The following is a 6,309-nucleotide window of genomic DNA, read 5'->3' as shown; positions in this document are numbered from 1 at the left end:
CTAAATAAATCGGGGGGGGGGACTGGATCGTTTCGAAAGATTAGGTTTTGTCGTCTCCAGGGATAATAGCCATTAACTTCCACAACACTACTTAAGTTATTAAAACTTTTTTTAAATAAACGCTATTAAAGTCAAAAAATAAAAAACAATATATTCCCCGGATGTAATACAAAATTTATCAAAATCAGTTACAGTGTACTAGTGGGACCGAGAATATTCCATATGTTGGATATGGTCTTATTTTACTGTGTTTCCTATACATTTACAGAAAAAAACGTGACTTTATTACTATTTGCTATAAAAATGGTATTATTACTGTGCTTTACATTCATGAGAAATGTATTTCACAAATCCAAAGCAATCTATTTTCGTCAAAATGTCAGCAATGGGTTTAAAACAATACAAAGACCAATGTGAACATTTTACCAGATTTTAGAGCTTATGCAGTTTTTATTGTTAAAATATAAAATATTTTCACTAGCGGATTTTATTACAATTTTATAATTGCTGCTACCCCTGATTGTGTCTAGTAGTATCTTTGACTAGCTGAATTTATCAGTCAAAACCTAGTATTATAATAGTTATTTTTGTTCAATATTAGAATCTGTTGATTTAATTATATTTTATTTCATCAATTTTGTCCTATTTTTGTCATTAACAAGTAAAAGTCGTTGTTCGATGTGTCAGTAGATTGTGGTATTTAAAAAAAAACACAACAAAATAGGCGACTGGCGGTGATGTCAGGTCAAAACCAGAGAGAAAAGCTTTCTAGAAATTCTTACATTAATTTAAAAAAGAAAAAAAAAACTGCACTGGAATGGTATCAGGATTGGATCGGTTTTTGACAGATACTCAGAATTTTCGGGATTTGGGTCCAGATCGGTTCTTAAAAAATCTTGCTATCATTGGGCATCCCTATTAAGAATTAAAAGGAGCAGTGAGCGTGAGACTCTCACAAACAGCCCCAGTGGCCGAATGGATAAGCCACTGCCCCTCCTGTGGGGACTTCAAGTCCGATCTGGGGTGGCTTACAGCAGAGTGGCACGAGCGGAAAGTGTGCTGAGCCCATAATACCAGAAGTTGATGTATTCGAAACCATCCTCTACTGAAAAGTTATTTTTTACTTTTATATAACATGCCTGAGCTCTCCACAGCCAAGTCATGAAAAAAAACTAAAGCCACTTGCTCTTCTCATAGTAGTCTTCCAACCAGAAGGCTCTGGGTGAGTGTGTGTGTGGTTTTAAGGGCCACCTAAATGAGATGGAGTATTAGTCAGTTAATTGATGAAGATTCTCATAACAGTCCCAATGAAGAAGCTGTGGATAAAAGGCACTCTCCTCCCTAAGCCGAGGGGAATGTGGGTTTGAGTCCTCATCGGAGTTGGCTTACAGCAGCAGTGGTGGCACAGCGGCACTGCTGGGCCCATAATCCCAGAAGTTTGATTGTTTCGAACCTTTCTGCCTATGCTGAATTTTGTTTATTCGATACATGCCTGAACCCCCAAATAACGGGAAATATCCACAGTGTGGGAGTGAAACCTAGGCCACTTGTTGCTCTCATAGTAGGCGTTCACCCAGTGACGACAGCCCTGGCCTAACTGGATAAAACACTTGCGTCGTAACCAGCAATTGTGGGTTCGAAATCCCACTGGGGTTAGCTTACAGCAGAGGGGTGCAGCGGAACCATGTATAACCCATAACCAGAGGTGATGGGATAGAAATCAGCTCCAGTGGCTTAAGTGGATCAAGCACGTGCTTCCTAAACCACAAGTTGGGGGTTCTAATCCTATGTGAGGTGGTTTACAGCAGAGTGGTGCGGCGGAAACATTCGATGCCCATATCCGGAGGTTGATGGATTAGAAAATCATCCTCTGCAAAGGCAATTTCTAACGTCATATAAATTCCTGAGACCCCATAAGGAAATTATCCACAAGCATGGAGTAAAACCATAAAGGTCCTTGTGGGCTCTCATAGCAGGTGTTCACTCCACAAGACTAAATCTGTTTTTTTTTAAAGAACACCTGAATGAGAGGCTGGCTCTCATAAGCCAGGGATTGTGGGTTCGAATCCCTCTGGGGTGGCTTACAGCAGAGTGGCGCGCGGAGCATGCTGGCCCATAACCCAGAGTCCATGGATAGAAAAACCATCTTGTTCTATCAGTTTTTAACTTCTAACGCATTGGCTGATCCCCCAATATGAAAGATCTGTTTTTAAAAAACACCTGAATGAGATGGAGATGAACAGGGCAAGTGAGCAACACCAAACAGCCAGCGTGCCTAATTGGATAAGGACCACTGCCCTCCTAGCCAGGGATTGTGGGTTTTGAGTCCCATCTGGGGTTGGTTTACAGCCAAGTAGTGGCGCAGTGGGAAGCGATGCTGGTTCCATAACCTCCGAGGTTGATGATTCGAAACCATTCTCTTCTATAATGTTTTTTACTTCTATACAGGCCTGAGCCCCCCATAAAGGGAATAGCCACATGTGGAGTACAATCCTAAAAGGCCACTTGGTGCCTCGTAGCAGGCGTTTCATCCAGAAACTGATTTGTTTTAAAGCACCCACTGATGGAGGGAGAAGGAACATGGCACGTGAGCAACACCAAAACGCCCCATTGGTCTAATGGATAGGCACTGGGCACTCCTAAACCAGGATTGTTTTGGTTCATCCCAATCTGCAGTGACATTACGGCAAAGTTCGTAGAGGAAGCATTCTGGGTGGGGGGACCCATGGTTGATGGATCAAAACCATTCTCTTCTAAGTTTTTTTACTTGCCCTCAACAGCCCCATGGCCTATGTGATAAGGCACTTTCTTCTTAAGCCGGGATTGTGGGTTCTAATCCCATCTGGGGTGGTTTTACAGCAGAGTGGCGCTCGACGCATCTAAGGCCCATATCTCAGAGGTGATTGTAAAATCATCCTCTGCAAAGAGCATTCAACTTCAATATAAATTCCTTAGACACATAATAGGAACTATCCCCAGCAAGGAGTGGAAAACCTGAGGCCATTGATGTTTTTAAGCACCCTGAGAATGGGGGAACACAAAAAAAAAGAAAAAAAGGATAATTAACGGGCAAGGTGAGCAACTCCAAACGCCTCAGATAATGTGATAAGGCACTGGCCCTCCTAAGCCAGGATTGTGGGCGAGTCCCGCATCTGGGATGAGTGTACTGCAGAGTGGCCACAGTGGAGCATGCTGGCCCATAACCCAGATGGTTGATGGATCGAAACTAGCCTCTATTTACGTTGTATTTTTACTTCTATACATGCTGACTCCCAGGCCCGTTGTGAACCTAAATCCCTTGCTCCTCTCAAGTATCATTCAACCAGAAATCTCTGCGTGATTGTGCTTTGTTTTAAAGCCCACCTACATTTGGATGGAGTATTAGTTGGTTAACCCTCTGGAGTCGATTAACCGTATACGCGTTTAGGGGTAGTTTCCTCCTGAAACCCCGAAAAGAACTAAATAACACTTTCTTTGATCGTACAGATAAAAGCAATATATCAATCGAATCCTGGAAAGGGTCTTCTTTTTTTTGTATACAGACCATAATAACAACAAAACTTTTGTGCACTTATAAATAAGAGATAAACAAACAAGGAGTGCTGTCCTGCAGTCCTTTGTCTGCGCTGATCTTGCATATACAATGCGTCTTAAAATGAACGGGTAACTCTGGTGAATACGCAACGAAAGAGAACATGAGAAAGAGATAGCTATAGAAGAGCCTGATACAGGGGGGGGTGACTTGCTTTTAAACTAAACAAGTGCTAGCTGAAAAACCAAATATTCTGTGAATAAAGTAATCCATTCGGAAAACCAGTTACGGCATGTCCGTTTTTCCGAACGTCTCCCTTCATTATCTCTAATGCGACCACGCCCCCGCGCCGATCGCGTGTGCTGTTGAGATCAAATTTTCATCTGAAGAGCGCGCGGGGCTTTTGAATACGCCCACACAACGATAATCACAGCGCCGCGAGATGTGTTCTTCAAGTTTTTATTATTTACTGTTTCTTTCAGACGATGAGAGAATAAGACAGAATTCAACCCCAAAAGATGTGATGTGGGTTGGAGATTTGCTAGTTGATTTCTTCAGAAAGGAATGAGCTTATAAAGGCAGCCGAGTTCCTAAACATGGAGTAAGTCCTCTTTTTATTTATTTCATAACTTGGTACTAGTTGTATCACATAACTTGTAAACATTTTAACGAGTTAGACTTTGTTCCAAAGACTTGTTTTCCAACCTATAATTCCTGACTAAATGTATAATCCAAGTGAAAATATTATGAAGTTCAATAACATATACACCGGTGTACTATACCATTCAAAAGCAGCTGAGTGTAAATAATCATAAAATGTAACAATAAATGTGAACTGTAAACAATTGTAACAATCATTTGCTGTCTCTGGTGTCATTTATTCCCCCCTAAAAAAACGAAAAAAAATATTCTCAGCTCAGGCTCTTTCGGAACATTAGAATACTAATGAATATAATAATCTAGATAATAATAATAGTGATAATTATAGTATAATAATGAGAATAATAACATAAATGTTTTTTTTGTAGAAAATAAGAATTGTTAAAAGGATTTCTGAAGGATTGTGTGACTGGAGTAATGATGGCAAAAAATTCAGTTTGAGAAGATCAGCTTTGATTTTTCCTAATAAACTGTTTACTAAGCTTGCACTCACAACGTGAATATTATGAAGTAGTTTGTTGGGATAATTAAATATATTCTAAATAAACTAACAAACCATAAAATTATATAGATTATATTGTTGGTCCATCACAGTCTTTCTTTGAACGTCGATGTCCCTCTCAGTGCACACAGCTGACTGAATGGCTCATTAATGCATGCATCATTATGCAGGCCTTTGTCTGCGGTCTTCAGGTGTGAATTCATGATAGTTTGACGGGCTACTCGCATATGACTTTTACCCAACAAAAAGTGTCTTAGAAAAATTTAAACAATAATATTGTTTTCGGTAAGTGAGTACAACAAGAATGGGTCGGTATCACATCATTTTGAAAAAAAAAAATTTCTAGGCTACAAGCTCCAGTTTCTCAACTTCCTGGGAACGACAATTTTCGTGTGATTGTTGTATTGCCTTATTCACGTGGTTGAACTCATTTTTATTTGGTTCACGAACCACGCATAACATGTTTTTTTCGTCAAGAAGCACATCATGTCATACAGAATTGCTGCTCCAATATTATTATAGCCTAGTTTGTTGGTGCTGATTACAGTGAGATGAGACTTTAGCCATGGAGATAGTTATAAGAAACTGAAAAAAGCACAAATGTTCAGGGCATGACCAAAACTTCTCCAGGCGCCCAAAATGACCCTTAGACACCTCCAGAGTGTAAAGCATAGTGTTATAACAATAAATACTGTGGTGTTTGAACAGTAGAAAATATGTTAAGTAAATGGGGTTTTAAGGTGACTATGATGTGTGGTGATATAACAGGGGGGAGTGGTCCTTTGTTATAGAAGGGGTTTTGTTACGTGGTATGGGTATTATAGTAAGAATGTCATGGGCTCATGATTGTCTTCCCTAGGGCCTGGATTAATGGGTTTTTGCCTGGTTAGTTTTTGTAGCACACTACTTTGTAAGGTAAGTTATTTTTCATGTCTTCGTGTGTAATTGTCGTTCTATGTGGTTGTGGTATTGGTTTTGTGTGTTGAGGCATTTTTAATTGGACTTATTTTTTTGTGGTGTTTTTTGGTAGCAAATAAAGGGCTTCATAGCACTACTAAAATACCACGTAGTGGAGGGAGAAGAATTTTGAGAATCAGAGAAGTTCTGTTATCTTAGCATAAGCTATTAGGTTATGTTTGAAATGTTATGTGATGTGGCATTGGACGTGAGTGTATTGTTTTTTTGTGTTTTGTGTAGTAGCGTGGTGATGGACCAGTGTGCAAAGGGGATTTCAGAAGGATTTGACAGAGCTAGGAGTGACGGTCTGAGGAAAGTATCTGCGAATGGATGGCAGAAGAAAATTCTGCGTAGGTTGCAGACACAGGCTGCAGGTTGAAGAATACGACAATGGAGCTGGAAGTGGCAAGGGCCATCCCTGGATTTTCAGGGAAGATGGTGTGTGTACAAAGATGAAAACAAATGTTTTAATGATGCTTCATTCTTTTAGAGGGGTTAATGGTGCAACGATGTAATGATCAAAGTATAGGTGGGTTGAAATATGGATGAAAGTTGGTAACTTTTTGTTTTATCCAATAATATTTGGAAGAGGGAGTTCCGGGCTCCGGGGCAGCGGGCAAAAAACCAAGACGCCGATGCAGAAGGACGGAGGGGGGGG

Source organism: Cyprinus carpio, chromosome B9 (assembly GCF_018340385.1).
Source record: "Cyprinus carpio isolate SPL01 chromosome B9, ASM1834038v1, whole genome shotgun sequence".
Classification (NCBI taxonomy): domain Eukaryota; kingdom Metazoa; phylum Chordata; class Actinopteri; order Cypriniformes; family Cyprinidae; genus Cyprinus; species Cyprinus carpio.
This window is presented reverse-complemented; position numbering follows the sequence as displayed.